Genomic DNA, 20261 nt, shown 5'->3' with positions numbered 1-20261 from the left:
TCACTTATTCAGCACAGTCGCTGAATGAGTGGTCGTTAAACTAAATGCTATTCCATTCTGATGTAAGCAATGCTAGGCACGGCAGAAAAAGACATACTAATCCAAAGGAATTTGTGGCATTAATATAGCTAAAATATAGCTAATATAGTTTACACTAATGCATTCAGTATATATGTTCATATTTTTGTATTCTTGCAAACCACTCTTGCCTCCCTTATACCATTTCAATATAAATGAGAACCAGCCAAATGGTGAATTTGGATCAGTTGCTCTTTCTTGGCCTATCTTGAGTTACCGGTATATAGAAAAGGGGGAAGGCAAAAATACAATAATGAATAATAATTTTTTTACAATTTGTTCTAAAAATTCTCATCTCTTTTTGAGGGTGCTAACAACTTCATCTAACAGCATGTTTTTTTTATCTTTCCTCTACTCTCAGTCCATTCACTCTATCTTCATACATTTGTTTTCTATCTTAATCTTTATTCACTCTTTCTACTTGACTACAGCTACTACAACAAACTTCTTTTGTATTGGATACCCATTTTGTATTCAATCAAAGTTCACTCAATACCCATTCATTCCTGACCCCACCTCTTGTTTTGCCAACACGCTTTTAAATATCTAATTTCCATTGCATTCAACTTTCTGTTGACTTAACTGTCATTTCCATGTAGAAAAATGGACAGAAACAAGCTGTTATATACATATTTATTCACTATCTTTCTAGCAATATTTGCGTCTTACAATATCTTTATTTCTTCCTATTTAATATTTAAGATATTAAATATTTACATAAATCATCTACTTGTTTTGATTTATGTATGACATACAAATATATTACAGGTTGCCCTTGACTTACAACAGTTCCTTTAGTGACCGTTCCAAGTTACAACATCACTGAAAGTGACTTATGACCATTTTTCATACTTATGACCATCGCAGTATCCCCATGATCACATGATCAAAATTCAGATGCTTGGCAATTGACTCACATTTATGACGGTTGCAGTTCTAGGGGTCATGTGATCTTTTGTGACCTTTTGACAAACAAAGTCAATGGGGGAAACCAGTTTCACTTAACAACCATGTTATTAATTTACCAATTGCAGTGATTCACTTAACAATTGTGTCAAGAAAAGTCATAAAATGGGGCAAAACTCACTTAACTAATGTTTCATTTAGCAACAGAAATTCAATTGTGGTTGTAAGTTGAGGATTACCTGTAATATAGGTTGCACACCAAACTCACTTAACTAATGTTTCATTTAGCAACAGAAATTCAATTGTGGTTGTAAGTTGAGGATTACCTATACATAGGTTGCACACTAAACAAACCACCTTGATATTTTAACATTGATTGCTATATTAGCTATACCTGGAGCTCTTCTATTTTTCACTCATAAAACATGTACTACTCTCTTCATCAATTGGTTCTTGGATGCTAACATACATAGCATGTTTCAAATTCTATCTTTGACCTTCCACAATTATACCCAAACATACTAAAGTATTCCTTCCAGCTTTTTCTCACTTAAATTTCATTTGAAATTATTTCATAACTTTTATTTTTTAATTAATTTCACACTGCTGGAGGTTTCTTCTTTAGCCACTCTATTCCATTTGTTTCTATTTTTTCCTCAAAATCACACATCAACTCTGTTTTCTCTGCTTCTTTTAATCTTAACTGATCCTTGTTGTCATTGATTACATTTTTACCAGTTTCTTTCTGTCCATAAACCTAATATAGTATTTTTCTGTCATTTTCCTTTCTTATATCCAGTGTGCCATAAGCACAACTAACGCTCAGTTTTACTTTAGTCACACTGATGGTATTCTACAATAAGATAGAATCTCCACCTAAAGACTATCTTTCAAGTCAACATATTGTCTCATGCATCCCATCAACTAGACGATATAAACAGAAAGCATGTATCTTATGTTGGAGTAAGCATAGTCTTACCTGGATATTGATTTCAAAATATGCTTCTGGTAATATTCTGCTCCATGATAGTTATTTCTCAAATCTTTTAGCACCTACACAAAACCATTGAAAGAGAAGTTGAAAGAGATGATAAGGGGATGCACTAATATAATATAATATGCAGAAGTTACTCAAGCTTTATTACTTTTCATTTAATATAGATAAGAACTCAAGTTTTGTACCATTGTCTGGGCAGGATAATGAACTGCATGAAGATTAAAAGACAGCTTTACTTTTCTGAGTCTTTTCTCTTGTAAAAGTGATGCCTGTTATCTTCTAGAAAATGCTGTATTCCTTCTAAGACATATCTAGTACAGTAACTAGAAGCCTAAAATAGTTTCTACTGCTGAAACTTTTTTGTCTGTAACATTGAATTAGCTGGGACAAACATCCCTGCAGCAGTTATAAATGACTTGGTTGTAAACTGGCCTACATTGGAAGTGATTTGGGAACTTCATTTAAATTAAAACCAGTCAAATAAGTTGCCAATTGGGGTTGGTGATATAGTTCTTATCTATATAGTCACATTACGCTACTGCTTAGCACCTGTACAGGGTGTAAATCTGTTTCTAGGCTTTATTCAAAATGCTAATACTAACCTACAAAGCCTTAAATCTGAGGCCTGCAGCTAGCTCCTCCTTCCATATTTACTGAAGATCTTCATTCGATACTCTTTCTCCAGATGCTCTCAACTGAAGAGAGCAACTGATGAGGCCAAGTGGGTAAGATACAGAAGAAAGGCCTTTTCAGAGGTGGTTGATTAATGATGTACTGAAGGAGCTCACCTGATACGTACATTATTGTATTTTCAGTGTTAAATTATTCTTTCTTTTCTCAATTATTGTAAGAATCATATAAGCATTTTAACAATTTGGTTCTTGCTATTTTATTATTGTGGTTTAATGCTGTATTTGTCCCACTGCCATTGTTGTTCCTTCTTTGATGTTTTTAATGATTTACCAGGGTTTAGATTGTTTTTATATTGTATTTATGTAGTTTTATTTCTTATAAAGTATTTTACTTTATTATGCACCAACAATATACAATAAATATGTTAACAAATCTGTCTGTATATCTTGTCAGACAGATTCAAAAACATTCAGTGCAAAGAAAAATCTGAAGCTGCCACCTAACAAGCAAACTGCCTTCAATTACCTTCTCTATATTTTGCTTTTAAAAATCTTGTTCAATTTTGATACCTTAATTCTTCACATTTTGTTGATTTTATTGTTTGTTCAATTTCAAGATGTTTAGAGTTACGTATTGTTTCTGCTAAGTCAAAATCTTTTTTAAAAGAAAAACTCAGTAAAAGTAAATATAGAAATGAGCAAGGAGGTTTTTCTAAGTGGCGTTATCTATGAAGATAAACAATTATATATTCAAACAAAAAACATGTGCAGTGTTTGTTCATGCCCAAGAAGAAACACTGTTTACTCCAGATTATATGGAACAATATTTTAAGAAAACATTAAAAATATTTTGCCACATATTTGTCTTGTATTTTTAACTATATCGAGAATTGGAATGTATGTTTAATACTTAGCATTTCTGATGATATATGAGTTGCTGCTTTAGAAAAATCCACTATTTTTTTTCTTATAGTTTTAATAATTCAATCTTAAATGGCAATAAGCTATTTCATTATTTCTTGGCTACAGGGATCAGAGTTGCAATAGTACCTAACTGAAAAACGGGAAGAGTTAGATTAATCATAAACATTAAAAAGAGGAACATGAGCTGAGTAATATGTACTTTCATTTACTTCACCTGAAAAGTGAGTCAACAACCAGTGAATGGAATAGTTGTCACTCACATGCTTGTTAAAGGAGTGGTGATGAAACTATTTTTAGGATGTGTCATTTATATTTATTATTGCTATGGGAGGTTATTATGTCACATAGAAATATAGCACATTCCGATAAATTTCACAACAGCTAACATTCATTGCCAAGCACCTACATTAATCACATTATTTTTATATATAGATAAAAAGTTACTGTATGCTGGTACAGAGCACTTAAGTGACACTAATGCCCATTAAATATGGCAGGGGCGACCAGATACAAGCATTCTCTTCTCCAGCTATTCTTAAGAATAGGAGTTGCATCTTCATTATTAATATTTTTAAAAGCTATTAGAATCTTGGTTCTTTAAGCAGACATTTGGGTACTAGGAATATGTTTGATACCAAAGAACTATATGGGACTATTATTTATTTTGGCTTTATGAATTGGAATGTATACTATAATTTTATAGATTACATTGCTATTTAATCTGACATACATTATATATTTTATTATAAACAGCATCAAATAATAAATGTTGAGGCTGCCAGAAGACTGGAACTTTGTATCTCCCTCAATACCTAAAGTGATGAAAGAGGAAATAAAGAAGTAGTATAGTACTGTAATACAAGTATATTCATGAGGCCATACTCCTGAGTTTTCATGAGGAAACTGCTATGCACAACTTTGGGAAGAAACTTTCCTAGATCAACAGCTAAAGGGCCAGGTTGGATATGCTTGTTCAGCAGTGGGACCAAGAAGATGATGGTGATGATGATGATGATGATAGTAGTAATAATAATAATAATAATAATAAAGTTGGAAAGGACCTTGGAGGTCATCTAGTCCAACCCCCTGCTCAGGTAGGAAATCCTATACTATTTCGGACAAATGGCTGTCCAGTCTCTTCTTAAAAACTTCCAGTGTTGGAGCATTCACCGCTTCTGGAGGCAGCTTGTTCCACTGGTTAATTGTTCTGTCAGGAAATTTCTCCTTAGTTCTAGGTTGCTTAGATACCAAAGGTCAGTTAGGCAGCAGGAGCCATGGAGTGCAGGGCTCAAAAGTACATAGTCACAGTCCCGTCCACAACTCATGGGTGGGGGTTGAAGCACCTATGTGGTTGTAAATCAGGTGAGCTACCAAGTGCTCAAATTTTGATCATGTGATATGGGGATGCTGCAACAGCCATAACTTTGGGGACCAGTCGTAAGCTCTCTTATTGTGTGCTGTCGAAAAAGATCACTGAATAAGTGGTCATTAGTTGAGGACTACCAGTAAGCTACTTATATTCTCCTGAATGAAGTGACATAAAAGTATCCATAATAAAATAAATGGCTTCTATGCCAAAAGATTAGGGATTAACAATTATCAACTAAATGTATAAAAAGATAATAAATTAGATATAACTAACCAATCTGTTTGCTGAATGATATAGGTAAAATCTATATTATAAACTGTCTGAATATAGAAAAACAACTCCAGTATATTTGATCTGAACAGGCATGCTTTAAGCTAGAGTACTCTTATGAGATAGGCAGCAAACAAATTCAATAAATAAAATAAATAAAATTCTATTCTGCAGCATAGCATGCAGCATGGAGAATGAATTAGGAACTGCAAAATAAAATATGAAAAAAGTGTAAATAGACATAAAAGAAAAACAGAAAGTTGAGACTGGATGCAGCTGATTATAAAACATAATCTTTGAAGCAATGTATGTGCTTGGTAGAAGTAGAGATGATTTATAAGAACAGAAAGTATAGAAAGGGATAGTAAATAATTTTGGTATTAACTAGATTGTTTTCTCATTCTGTTTTGCTTTCTGTACTTTGCTTAACACTGCTTATCACAAAAGAAATATTGTAGTGTGTGTTTTATGTGTGTCTGAGTGCGGGGGATATGGTTATATATGGGTTTGTGTGTGTCTGTCTGTGTAAAACAGAGAGCAATAGACAGACATATAAGGAATATATAAATAAATCTGAAGTATGCTATACGTAACGCTCAATATTAACCCAGTATCAGAAATAGGTTTGAGAATAAATCTGAAGATACTTCCACAAACAAGCACTTTTTCCTGCATATAAAAAATGGTGTGAAAATTTCTATTCATACATCCTTACCAAAGCTATCTAACTCTTCTATTCTATAGAAAGGAAACTGATTCAAACAGGATTTTTAAAAATAGAATTGCAAATTTGGTAGCAACCAATTCCAAAGACTGAATATTACAAAAATTATTAGCATGTCTTTCCAAAATTATTTATAATTTTGAGCCTGCCTTTCTATTCAAACTATATTTTTATGATATCTCTGAAGATCAAAAAGGATCGTGGTTTAGTTCTGTTTCAGGTTATACGTTTATAACTGAATTGCTAGTTGCATTTTTTCTTGTACATCAGAAAAGTTAATGTTGTTGGGAGTATTTTTAAATGAGAAATATAAAAAAGAGGAGAGAAGACAAGGTGAAATGATCGTAATTTGACAAGATCCATTAATATACAATATGCTCTTTAACAATTCTGGCGGAACTAACACCTGAAAGTCATCAATTGCTGGTTTTTTCCCAATTTTTAAAGAATATGAACATTATTTTAAAGAATACAAGCAATAATATTTGGAACTATGAATGTCTACTTAATTTTTTCTGGTAATGAGTATAAGAAAAGCAGAAAAACAAAAAAAAATATTCTAAAAAAAACCCCATAAGTGCTATAGTAAAACATTAGAGATATTACATAGTTTATACTGATATGCTAAAATAATTTATTCAGCTTTGGGGGGAATTAAAGTGTACCAAATAAATACAGTCCAAGAAAAATTAAAGAAAAATCATTCCTTTTCCTACTGACCTTGTATTATACATTCTTTCTTACTAACAAGTGACCCTTTTTAATGCCTTGAGAACCAATTTACAGCGCCCCCTAATGTACCATATACTCAAGAGTGGTTTGAGGTAATTCAGTTGTTATTATGATGTCATCAGAATTCAGATGTATGGAATTTTTTTATGTAGAACTATTGTTGAGCTACCTCCTCTGACTAACAATTTAAAAAGTATTATACTATTTTATGTTATTAACATACCCTATTTAATTTTTGCCAAAAAATATTTCACAATACCAGCTGTGCCCTTTTTTTTAGCCTTTGTTCCTTGAAGCTTTCACATTAACATTAAACAGGTGGAAAAAATAAAGCTTTTGAAATTTCAGTTTTTCCTTTATATGTCACTGTTCAAAACTGCAATTTATTGCAAAATAGGAAGGTTCAATTTAAGAAGCAGTTTATTTCTAGAGGGCCCTAGTTTAGTTCTGAATTTTCTGAATAAGTATTTCTGAAATTCTAAAGAGCCACTACAAAATCACCGTAAACAACACTTCATATGAATGGGCATGTAAATCTGTTAATAAATTAAATAAATAAGCTTTGAATTTAGGACTTGGTTTTTATGAAATTATTACTAGTATTATCTATGTATTTTGGAATAAAGTACCATTCATAATTTACATTTACCGGTAATATTAAATCATAAGTTAACTTTATTTAGAAAAATGGGGTATATAACTACTTACAATCAGTTTCAATTGGAGCAGCAAATAAATTCTAGAAAGAACATATTTTAAAACAAGATTTTCAGTAAAATCCATTTGATCAAGATAATTTTTAAAATTCTTTCCTTACAAAATATTTTGGCTACTTGTAATCTTTTCAAGAACGTTCCTGGATAAAAGGAATATGTATGCGATACCAAAAATTTCATAAATTCTGTAGCAAACAGCCAATATAATTCCATTGGACATTAATTCAAGCTTTTAATACTGCTAGAAGGCCAACTGTCAGAACTTCATAGCATGTCCGCACAGTATTCTTAAACTGTTCCTGTCCTTTGCTCATGTTTGCTTGACTCTAAATTAGTTTAGAAAGATTTTGTTCAGACTGAGACACTTTGGCGACAGCTCACACGCTATTCAGACTGCAAAGCAGGCTAACATATACACTATATTCCCATGAAACAACTTCCCAAAGATGAAATCCTTCCATCTGAAGTGGGAAAAATGATGCATTCCTGGACGTTTAAAAATAACATGGCTAGAGGAAAGTATCTAGCTCAGGGAGTGAAAATTAGTAATTAAAAAATCATGTTTCTGTTGGATCTTGAATCAGCAACATTTTGTTTGTAAAGCAAACTTCTGCTACTGCAGCTTTCATTGGAAAGCTAATTGCAGAGAAAGGAGGACTCGCAAGAATGGTGAAAACAGTGTTTCTCAAACATACCGTATATTCCGGCGTATAAGACGACTTTTGAGAGCGATGAAACAGCCTCCGAACTCGGGGGTCGTCTTATACGCCGAGTCATAACGTTTATTTATTTATTTATTATTTCCGGCATATAAGATGACGTTCTAGGCATGCGACTCGGTGTTGATCATCTTATACGCCGGAAATGACGTTATTTCCGGTGTATAAGATGATCGACGCCGAGTCGCATGCCTAGAAAGTCGCATGCCTAGAAAGTCGTCTTATATGCGACTCGGCGTCGATCGTCTTGCGACACGGCGTCGAACTTGGGGGTCGTCTTATACGCCGGGTCGCCTAATACGCCGGCATATACGGTAACAGGAAAATCTGCCTAAGGTTGCATTTATAACTGATACAATGAATACAAGGCAATATCATCTATTGTTGCTCTCTAAAAATGGTTATTGGTCCATTCTGCAACAGGACAACTGTCCATTGCAGATAAATCTCAAGGGAATATGCCTGAAGGAATATCAGCCTGCAATAAAACTGATGGAGAAGATGCTCCAAAAGATATTAAGATATGAGGAACATGTGAATTAATCCAGAATGCCTCCAGAAGTTGTGAATACTCTCTTTTTAAGAAGAGATTGGACAACCGTTTGCCTGAAATGGTATATGGTTTCCTGCCTGAGTAGGGGGTTGGACTAGAACAGTGGTTCTCAACCTTTTTAATGCCGCGACCCCCAACCAGTTGTAAGTCGAGGACTACTCAACTGGTCGTAAGTCGAGGACTACTCAACTGGTGCAGCACCGTTTGCAGAATGGGACTTTTGGCGGGCTCAGCAGGGCAGAGACAGCCTGGACAATTCCTATTGGCTTTTGGAAGCCAATAGAATTAGACTCTATTCAAGAGAGTCTATTCTATTGGCTTTCAAAAGCCAATAGAATAAAAGGGAGTAGCACAGCTAAGGAAAAGGGGGAAAAAATGGTGGACTGCGTTGTTTGACGACCCCCATGAAATGGTCGTTCGACCCCAAAAGGGGTCCCGACCCACAGGTTGAGAACCACTGGACTAGAAGATCTCTAAGGTCCCTTCTGATTTTTATTATTATTGTTATTATTATATAACTCCTGTATCTGGGAAATTGAACTCAATGGTCTTACATTAACTAAAAGATAGCAATTTCTAAACAAGTGTACAATAGTCAACAAAATAATTACATCATAATGAATGTGTTTTTCTTTAAGGTGCCAAAGAATGATTCTATTTTTATTTTCAAATAAATGGTTGTGACCCAGGTAATTTATTATGGCTCTTGCAAATTATTTTCTTCAGTTCCTAGGAAACACGTTGCCTTTCAAGAACTCATATATTTGATTAGGGAAGCTAATATGATGTTCTACAAAGTTTAATAGCTATTGAAATATTACTTCAGAGAAAACAACACAGTTCCAAAAGTATTTTTCATTTTCCTTAGGAACAAACATTTGAAAATGTTATTTTTCTTATAACTGTATTTCTTTGCATCTATCTACATCCTATAGTTTGATTATTTATTGGCCCACACAATATCTTTCACTATAAATGAGGTTTGTTTGGTATCGCATCTTCTGTGAACCCAACCAATATAGTCTGTAACCCATGGTTTATAGATTAAGACAGCATGTAAACACAACCAATTTTGGTTTTCACATTTTTTTCCCTATCAGCCCTGCTAACACTGACTACAGAGGCCAGGAATTAGGCCACAGATGGACAACTGTATTTAAAAACAAGGGCAACTGCAGGGGATGAAAGAAAATCAAGATAACTGAAATCTTGCAGTTGCAGCTATCTAGACTGTTTTCATGATTCTCCAACCCTGTTTGACAATCTTATTAATACACTTCTTCAAAGAGGTTTTACTTCCAGGAAATGGTAATTAATTTACATAGCTCAATATAAGATAATGATATGTACTGCACTAGGAATATGGAAACACAGGTTCTAGTCCAACCTTACCCTTGATAAATGCAATAAGTGACTTTGGGCCAGCTGTCCCTTTCAGCCCAACCTATCTTATAGAGCAGCAGTTCTCAACCTGTGGGTCACGACCCTTTTGGGGGGTCGAACGACCCTTTCACAGGGGTCACCTAAGACCATCGGAAAACACATATTTCCAATGGTCTTAGGAACCGAGACACCGCTCCTCTATCTGTCTCCGCACGGCTTCGAGCTGGGGTCCATTGCAGTGCTGGATTCGTTTCCATTGAGCATCTCCTAAGGGAGGCTGCGCTGCTTCGCGGCCCTTTCCGGCAGGCCTGGAGTTTATAAAATCTGACCCCTGGATGAATGTTATTGTATTGTTTGTTTTGTTAAGTTATGTTGTGTTTTTATTGTTAGCCGCCCGGAGTCCTGTGGGAGTGAGGCGGTCTATAAATTTTAATAAATATAAATATAAATATTCTAGAAGTACCTCTAGATCACAGCTTTTCAACCTTTTCACAGATTGTACCACTTTTAGGACATGACAATATTTGAGTACCATCAGTGCTTAGCAAGGTGTCAAAAACTTGATGGCTAACAAAAGGGGGGCGATTTTGGGTTTTACTGATTAGATTCATTTGTTGTTATAGAAATGGCTAGTTTATAATATTATGGAAAAGTAAAAAGCTGAGTTTCAATGTTAATGCTTCCTTCTACTGCAACAAAGGAAGTCTGTTCTTTTTTCCTTCTCCCCCTCACTTCCCCCCCTTTTTCCTCCCAACTGTGTCCTACTATTTGCTTTTGTATTTTTGTATTTTATTCTATAATCTAAAATGTTACAAACTATAGAAAAAAAGGAAAAAAAGTACCAGTTTTAATTTTTTCAGTGATTTTGCTGAATCACTTTAACCACTACCAGCTGGCTGGTCAGCCTTCTCTCTCTCTCTCTCTCTCTCTCCCCCCGGCTGGGTGCTTCTCCAACCAGGCTGGGCAAAGCCGGTGGAGTGGCCTTCCTGCCCCCCTCCCCGGCCAGCTGGAGCTGGGCAGGCCAGCGACCTTTGGAAGTGAGGCGAGGACAGGCGAGGCATGCTGAGCCCCAGGTGTGGCGGGTGAGCCCTTAGGATTGGGGGGTCACCACAACATGAGGAACTGTATTAAAGGGTCGCGGCATTAGGAGGGTTGAGAACCACTGTTATAGAGCCATTGTTATAGGGAAAATATTTTTTTATATTCAAGAATTTTAGCTGTAATAGTTCATACTGCTTGTTATATTACTCACATGTATTTATGCATTTGATTTTATTGTACTCTTTCTTTTCCTTTTTGTTTATGCTGATCAATCACCAAATTTAATAAAATCTATCTATGAGGAAAGTAGGTATAAATGAACACGAAATAAATAAATATGCATTTGCCTCTTTTCTGTTTTATGTCTACTCACAAGTGTGGGTACATGTAAAGGGATGATTCTCATGATTAATGTACCCTAAAACAATCCCCTTTCCTCCATGCCTGAAGTTCCAATAACACCAACTATATTGTATGTAGTTCACTTAAGTTTTAGAAATCTGCCCTTAATAAATTGAAAGGGATTCAGTGGATTTATTCCCAGATAAATGCATATATGTTTATATCCTCAAAGATAATATTCCAATAATCTGGTTGTAACGTAGATGACTGAATGAGCAACATTACATATTTTAACTAATATTTGACTTATAGAAAAAGACAACTGCAATTTAATTGCTTATCATTATTTATTACTGTTATAGTGTTTTATGTGGAGCTAACTTAGTAGACCATCCAGAAGTTGCAAATGGTCCAAGATACAGTGGAATAGGTAGTTATATAACACCACTATTTCACAAGATGCACTAGTTTTTAGTAGCTTACCTGATACATTTCAAGATGCTGGTTATCAGCTATACAGCAATTCATGGCACAGGGCCAAATTATTTGTGGGACTACCCCCCTCCAATTGATTGACTGATCCACTATACCTAGCATAGTAGGCATACTATGAGTCCATACTCAGATAGACAGTAGCATTAGTGGGACTAATCTTATTAGAACAGCGGTTCTCAACCTATGGGTCACGACCCCATTTGGGGTCGATCGACCATTTTTCGGGGGTCGCCAAAGGCGGCGATCCGCCATTTTCTCCCCTCCGGGTGCGGTGCCGCGCATGCGTGCCGCGCATGGGGCCCCGCCCCCATGCGCGCCGCGCATGCGCATAACGTTTGTGTGACGGGGGTCGCCGTCACACAAACGTTGAGAACCGCTGTATTAGAAAAAGGGATAATATTAATCAGAAGCCAAATACTAACATCAATAGCACCACTTCACTATGCTTGCCTCCAACATTATTTCAGCATCTGAAATGCAACAAGATGCATAAAAAAGAGTTTTTAGAAACTGTACAAGTTTCCAGGAATGAAATCAGAAAAAGGGTCCAAGCATAAGTCCGAGTGTATTCCATATAGCAGTTGTGCCATAGATAGGCAACTACTATTTATGTTTTGCAACCAAATGCTGGGTTCAATTCAACAAGTAATCCAGTTGTGCTATATATAAGTGCAAATGCAAATCAGTTAGACACTGGCAACCATCCACTTCAAAATATTCCACAACAATCTCTTTTTGTACTAAAACATTAAATCACAGATGACATGGTAAAACTGCTCTAATTTTTCTTTATGGCTGCTCTTTTCAACAAAAAAGAGATCTGGCTGAAGACCTGGCTCTGCTGCTTGATCTGGGAATTCAATGGGGGAGTATCACATGGGAGATGGCTAGTAGATTGACCCCACCTGCCCCCCGCACAACCTGCTGCCAACCCCACCCATCTTTTAATTCATACTGCTATACATTTTTATTATTTTCATTGTTTTATTGTTTTACTATTATTATATTTACATATTTTATAATTAAACATTCCAATGTTGTAAGCTGCCCAGAGTAACCACAGGGCAGAATTGATGGTAAATAAATTTAATAATAAATGTCGCCTCTCTCCAAAGTTTTGTCAGCTTTATGCCCTAAGCATCTGACTTTTTAAAAATCTCCAACTATTTATTACCCAAAACTCTGCCTTTTTAAGGAATAAAGCAGGTATTTAGTTTTAAATATAACACTAAAGGAATTCAGATTAAGATTTCCTGGCTTTAGACCTTTCTACTTGCAAAAATGCAATAGAGAGAAATCAAGAACATATTTATGAATTCCTGATGAATCACATATCAAAAGAATTTTAGTGGATCATGAATTAAACCATTGATTTTTACCATTTTAAGTATAAAAAGAGTGATTTCTATCAGTATATCTGCATATAAACAAGTAACACTTATTAAATATAAATTCTACAATAAAATACAATCAGCACAATTCTTTCAGATCTCATAGTGAAATAAGGGTCTAAATCTCTCTGCCTGCCTGCCTGCCACCCCCCTTACATGTAGTCCTCACTTAACAATCGTTATTGGGCATGGCAAGTCTGTTGCTAAACAATGTTATAAAGCAAAAACTCATGCTCCCATACTGATTTATGAGTGGCAATTCCAGTTACAATTTTTAAGAGAATAATGTGTGATTCTTAAGCACTACATCATGTGACTGTGACTTGAGAACTCTTGCCGGCGTTCCCATTGGCTTTGATAAATATACATCAATATGATAAATCTTCAGAGACAGTTAAACCTACAATACAATGGAAACTAATTGAATAAGAAAAATACAGATGGTGAGAGTCAGGAAGAGATTAAGGAAGTAAGATAAACCATATAGGCAAAAATAGTTGGGTCTGAGAAAGGAAGAAGAGAAGCTCTAAAAATATATAGGAAATGGCTAGCCAGGAAGGTTGAATGGAGAATAGGAAAATAAGCTGAATAAGATAAGAAGAGAGGCACATTGAATTGAAAAGCAGGAAAAGAACTTATTGTTTCAAATGGGGACATAAATATACTGAGTTTAAAATAACCATTTACATGTCTAATTTTTCTTATTCTTATTGTATAAGTGAATATGATTTAGTATGTTATCAGGAAACGTGTATAGGCGGACGGAAAGAGTGTAACCTCATACTACCTCAGCCAATGGGGAAAGAGGAGGGCTGTAGCGGCCGGTGATAGGGATGTATAAAGAAGGTAATATTTTGGGTTAAAACTTTGGAGAGAACCAAGCTTTGATAGCTTCTCTCCCCGCTTATTGCAATAAACGAAACAAAAGGCCTTCACTGTGTTTTGGCTGGTTATTGGTCAGGCGAGCTTGCCTCTGGTCATGAAGGAAAGTAGCCAGGAGCACATAACAGCCTTGGGGGCTCCTCTGGGATTTGCATCCGTTCCATCTTTGGCAGCCGGGGATATTCGAAAGGGGAATGCGCACCTGGGTAAGTTTTTCCCAGCCCTAAAGGTCGGATTGCCCCTGCTCAAACAAGGAGGAATTAGAGATCCCGAGATGGAAAGCCAGGACCCAGTGAAAACCTAAGGGAAAGTCGGCCGACCTGAGGAAGGACTTCAACTCAGCCTGACAGGTAAAATACCAGAGGGGTATCTGTATATCAGAGAGGTGTTAATGGGCAATAAGAGTTTGAAGAGGAGGGACGCCTCCCCGGCCAGTGTGCCGGCCAATAAGGAAAAAGAAGAAAGGTATTTACATTCTGGAAAGAATCCCCTTAGGGAGATGGGAATCCCTTAGGGAGAATGTTGAAGTGTTTTAAGTCAATGCTTTAAACAAGGCATTTGAACAAAGGAAGGATGATACATTACAGTATATATTTGGCCTAAGTACATGTTTGGCCAGCCAATAAATTAAATTGGGCTTCTCAGCTTGGCTTAGAGCAGTGGGACATGGATAGGCAGTGGTTAAGGTCTATCAGAAACGCTCCTTGCATTTCCCCACTGCCTGGAGAACAAGCTACAAGTGCCCTAAAAGAGTAAAAGTGGAAATTTAAAGGGACATACACCTCCAAAGGTCTGGAAATTATGTTTAATGGTCTCTGTGTTTGGGGATTGTATTGACTCACTTCTAAAGACCTGGGGGAGGGGAGGGAGAAACCCTCTAACAGTAATATACAAAATAACAAGGTTTTATTCCAAAAGGAAATTTGGGAAATGGAGCTCATTGGCTTTGAAAAAGTTCCTTGAAAATAAGAATGATTGTTTTGCCTGGGGTGAAGCATTTGGAATTTTTTGTGTCTGGTGTAAAAGCAAGAAAGGGTGAAGAAGGGTAGTTTCTTAGTAATTAGAATGGAAAGTGTTAAAAGAATGGAAATAATCAGATGGAAGAGAGGGAAAGAGAGAGAGAGAAAGAAAGGAGCTGTGTGAAGTTTTATGCCTGGCCAGGATGAAAGGCGAGAACTCTGATCTGCTATTTTGTGTGAAAGAGTTAAGTAGAAAACTATGTATTTCATGAGGTTCCTATAGTTTGGAAGGTGACAAGAGAGGAGAAAACCTCTCTCCAAGAGGGGGGGGAATTGTCCCCCCTAACAGCTTTTGAAATCAGGCATTCTAGGAAAGAATTGCCCAAACTAATAGAAGATCCTATTGAAGTAGGAAAACAGGTTAGAAATTTTTTTAGGACCAATGGAAAGCATGGGAAGGTAGGGTACAAATGCAGAAATTAGACACATGGAAAACTAAAACAATAGAAGATTTATTAGCGGTAAAAGAGGCTCAGAAAGTATATGCGAAGTGAGAAGAGGAGAGAGATAAACATAAGATAAGATAAAAATCATGGCTCAATTATTGCAAACAGACCAGCAAAGAGGAAGAGTAATTAGGAAAGGCAGGCTGGGGGTGAGGACAGCCAGTTGGCACCAGGGGATATAAATCTCTAGGAGAAAAATTTTCCCCAGTCCTTAAATAAATAAATAAATGTGCCTTTTGTAAGGAGGAAGGACACTGGGAAAATGAGTACGGTACCTTAAGAGGAAGGAGGGGGAAGAACTAGCACATTTGGTGAATTTTGAGGATTAGGGGTGTCAGGGGACAAAACTGTTTTCTGGTTCAGCTTTTTAGGAACCCCTGATAAACCTTAAAGGTTGGATCCCTGGAGGAGGAAAGGGTGTACTTGGTGGATTCTGGACCACCAAATTTACCCTGAACTTTTACCTCCAGGAATGCAAATTGGGAAAGGGAAGATTAAGGATCAGAGAATTGGGGACATGTAGTAGAAGCAACAATATTTAAATCTGCTATGGTCCAGACAGTAGTAAAAGGACCTGAACTTTGTATTGGTTAAAGGGAGCTGTAATTTGGCCTGGAGATACTTAATTGGTAAATTGGGGGTTGTTATTATGGGGAATGAAAGAGAGATAATTGTAAATATTATGACCTTGAGTGAGGAAGCTCAAGGAAAAGTGGACCCTCTTATATGGGCCCAAGAGGGCAATAGAAGAGGGGTACACATGGATCCTTTAAAGGTGACTTTAAAGAACCCTGGTGAAGTAATTCACCAGATACAGTATAACATTACATTGGAAGGAAGAATGGATTTAAAACCCATGGTGGAAGGGCTATTGAAGGGGGGTGAAATTTTTGAGCAATCTTTTTAAACATGTTTAGTTTGTTACTTTTTTAACCCAAGAATTTCTGCCTTGGAGAAGTAAGAGATGTAAAAAAAAAAAAAAGAAAAAAAGAAAAAAAGAAGAAGAAGAAGAAAAAGAAGGAGAAGGAGAAGGAGAAGGAGAAGGAGAAGAAGAAAAAAAGGGGGGGAGGCAGTTTCTGTCTGCATGTTTGTTTGTGTGTATGTGTGTTTTTAAAGAACAGAAATTGGGTAAAATTTCCTGACTGTAAGAATAATTAATCAGTGGGATAATTTTCTCCAGAAACTGTGGATGCTTAATTATTGGAGGTTTTTGGGAGGAGGTTAGAAATTGATAGGGTCTGAAATGGATAGAGTTTCCTGTTTCAGTAAGGGGTTGGACTAGAGGACCTCTAATGTCCTATCCAACTCTGATATTCTGTTTTTGTATGTGTGGCATGCTTCAGTGATTTTCCTTTGCATTTTAGTTTGGATTTATCCTTAATAATGCATTTGAGGGTATTCTTGTCAAAGGAATAATCTTATGATGTTTTATTTAACATCTGATAAATATGTGTCTTTGGGACTCCTTGCTACTGCAGAAAAGATGATTAATTGCTGCATACTGTGTGTGTACAATTTGTTTTCCTTTTCCTTGGAGCCAAGGAGGGGGAGGGAAATCTTTGTAGAAAATCAATTTGGTTTCAGGGTTATAGCCACAGGCTGCAAGGCTGGATTTGAGTTCAAATCCTGCTTTAGCCATAAGGGTTGGCTGAGTGTTTTGGGGCTGGTTTATTTTTGTTTAGCCCTAGGAGGGAAATATTGGCAAGCCACTTTTGTAAATGTTATGGCAATTTTCCTCCTGAGGGCTGTTTCAAGCAAAACTTTTGTATAAATTTTTACTCTGTCTGGTTTAGTGAGTGGGGGAAGGGGGAGACAATCTTTTGTCTTTTTAGCTATCCTGGTGTTTTTTGATGTGCTGCCACAAGAGTGATTTGAATGTTATTTGCCTGAGACAAAAGGCATTCCAGAAATGTTGGCCCAATGCTAATTGGTGAGCCTATGTGCTTTACCTCTTAAAATCCTGAATGTGTTATTTACAATAAGTTTATTGAGTTATATTTTTGTAACATGTTATCTAATCAGGATGAAAGGGGGAGGAGAAAGAAAAATGTGACAATTTTTGATAGAGCTTCCATGGACAAGTGTAGTCTATCTGATACAGGACAAATGATTTTTTCTTTCTTTTCTTTCCTCCACTTTTAAGCTGTGAAAGCAAATACATTTTTATGTAGCTTCCCAGTTTTGTAAGAACTTATTCTGGGAATTATAAAGAAATGGGAAAGCAACTTTTTGGCAGAAGAAAGGATTGAGGGTGTTTAGCAAATAAAGGCCAATTGGCATGAAAGGAGATAAAATAGAATATATTATAGTTGAAGGGGAAAGGAAAATAGATAGTAAAAGGGTTGAGGATATAGTAGATTTATAATTACCAAACAACAAAAATGGTCTTAAGGGGATTCTGTGGTTATCACAAGGTACTGCAAGAATGGTGATTCAAAAACTATACGAGGGGAATCATTGGGGAATTAAAGCATAGGTAGAAATGTATTTGAAATTCTATGCTACCCTTGGAATTTATGGGATAGCCCAAAGGGCTACAGAGGGATGTTTGATATGTAAAAGGGTTAATAAAGGGTTAAGGCTCCCAAAGGAGGGAGACAAATAGCTAAATGTAGAACAAGTACTGGGGTCTCTGTCTTCTCTTTGACAGGAAGGCTTGGTGGCGCAAACAACTCCTTTGGAATTTCCAGTCCATAAGATCCAGCCGGGACAGTAGGTGCTGAATCGTAAATGGAAGGAGGAACTTCTACAACCAAAGAAGGGAAGTTCCTTATATTAAATCTGCTGTCCAGAGGGCTGAGAAGGGTTGGACTCACTACACATGAGCAAAGGTGGTGACTGGACCTGAAAGAGGGTGGACGGTTATTCCAGGACAAGGACTGAAAGCCACGTTTAAAAGGACTTGAATGGGTAGTGGACCAGAACCCCTACCTATTTTGAATATCTCTATTAGAATTTCAGGTGACCCCAGACGAAGAACAAAGATGTTGGTGGTGACTCATCAGAGAAATAAAAGTTGTTTGTTACAAATAAAATGAATAACTAAGTCAGAAGTCATACCATTAGAAACTGAAAATGTAGAATTGTACATTGTAAGAATTAGGTGGTAAATGTATATCTTTTGTTATTGTCACTGTGATTGCTGTATCTGTTGTTATTATTGAAATTGTGGATCAATTTGTGGGTGTGAAATACTGTGTAATAATCATGAAGGGTGGATTCTACTTCTAATATTACTGAGGACAACACACCAGAACAGCCTGGGAAATAAAGGTAAAAATTTGTTTGTGGGATTTAAAGGTAGATGATAATCATGAAGCAGAATGGATATTGCAAAAGGAATTAGGAATGTGGCCAAAGCTCCTGAACAAAAGTATGAAAATATGTGGGGAGATTGGAGTTGGTTAACAAATTGGCTTCCCAATTTTGGGTGGTTAAAACAAATATTTATAGGACTTGTGTTTATAGTTGTGATAGGTATTATGTGTTTGTCTCCAATGTTTACCCTGCTGTGTTTCATTTTGCACCAAAACATTGGGGTCAGTAGCGAAAAACATCTCTGGAGAAGATGTACAGATTCAATATGATGTTATCTAATATAGCCAAAAATGAAGATTCATCAGAGTATACAGAAATACAGGGGGGATTGATAAATATACATCAATATGATAAATCTTCAGAGACAGTTAAACCTACAATACAATGGAAACTAATTGAATAAGAAAAATACAGATGGTGAGAGTCAGGAAGAGATTAAGGAAGTAAGATAAACCATATAGGCAAAAATAGTTGGGTCTGAGAAAGGAAGAAGAGAAGCTATAAAAATATATAGGAAATGGCTAGCCAGGAAGGTTGAATGGAGAATAGGAAAATAAGCTGAATAAGATAAGAAGAGAGGCACATTGAATTGAAAAGCAGGAAAAGAACTTATTGTTTCAAATGGGGACATAAATATACTGAGTTTAAAATAACCATTTACATGTCTAATTTTTCTTATTCTTATTGTATAAGTGAATATGATTTAGTATGTTATCAGGAAATGTGTATAGGCGGACAGAAAGAGTGTAACCTCATACTACCTCAGCCAATGGGGAAAGAGGAGGGCTGTAGCGGCCGGTGATAGGGATGAATAAAAGAAGGAGATATTTTGGGTTAAAACTTTGGAGAGAACCAAGCTTTGATAGCTTCTCTCCCCGCTTATTGCAATAAACGAAACAAAAGGCCTTCACTGTGTCTTGGCTGGTTATTGGTCAGGCGAGCTTGCCTCTGGTCACGAAGGAAAGTAGCCAGGAGCACATAACAGCTTTGTTTGTTGGAAGCTAGGTGTTAATAGTGATTATGTGACCATGGGATACTTCAACCATCATAATTGTACACCAGTTTCCAAGCACCCAAATCACAGTCATATGACTATGGGGATGCTGCGATGGCCAGAACTTCAAGGACCAGTGCTGTCGTTCCGTGCTGTTGTAACTTTGAACAATTGCAGAAAGAGTGTCACTAAACAAAGACTACTTCATATTTTACTATATTCTTTAAAGTCTCAAGGCCAAATATATTAGTTGGGTAAGCAATTTCTCTGAAGGAAGCTTTCATAATCACCCAAATTAACAAAACAGATATTAACAAACAGATATTAACA

The 20261-nt window shown here is 36.3% G+C and overlaps 1 protein-coding gene across 3 annotated transcripts in view; it reads right to left on the bottom strand.

The window, feature by feature from the left end:
• The window catches only part of SGMS2 (sphingomyelin synthase 2), a 68644-nt gene that overhangs the window by 36361 nt on the left and 12022 nt on the right, over positions 1-20261 (bottom strand). For 2 of the 3 annotated variants that reach the window (XM_039344014.1, XM_039344015.1), the window contains exon 2: positions 1964-2037. The gene's annotated coding sequence lies outside the window, so the exon portion shown is untranslated. Of the gene's footprint in view, positions 1-1963; positions 2038-6620; positions 6680-20261 lie in introns of those variants that run through there. The other variant, XM_039344016.1, reaches the window with a different exon arrangement.

Source organism: Crotalus tigris, unplaced genomic scaffold (assembly GCF_016545835.1).
Source record: "Crotalus tigris isolate CLP2741 ecotype Arizona unplaced genomic scaffold, ASM1654583v1 scf7180000017887.1893490, whole genome shotgun sequence".
Lineage (NCBI taxonomy): Eukaryota > Metazoa > Chordata > Lepidosauria > Squamata > Viperidae > Crotalus > Crotalus tigris.
Note: the sequence above shows the minus strand (reverse complement) of the source record. Positions and strands in the feature narration are given on the sequence as shown.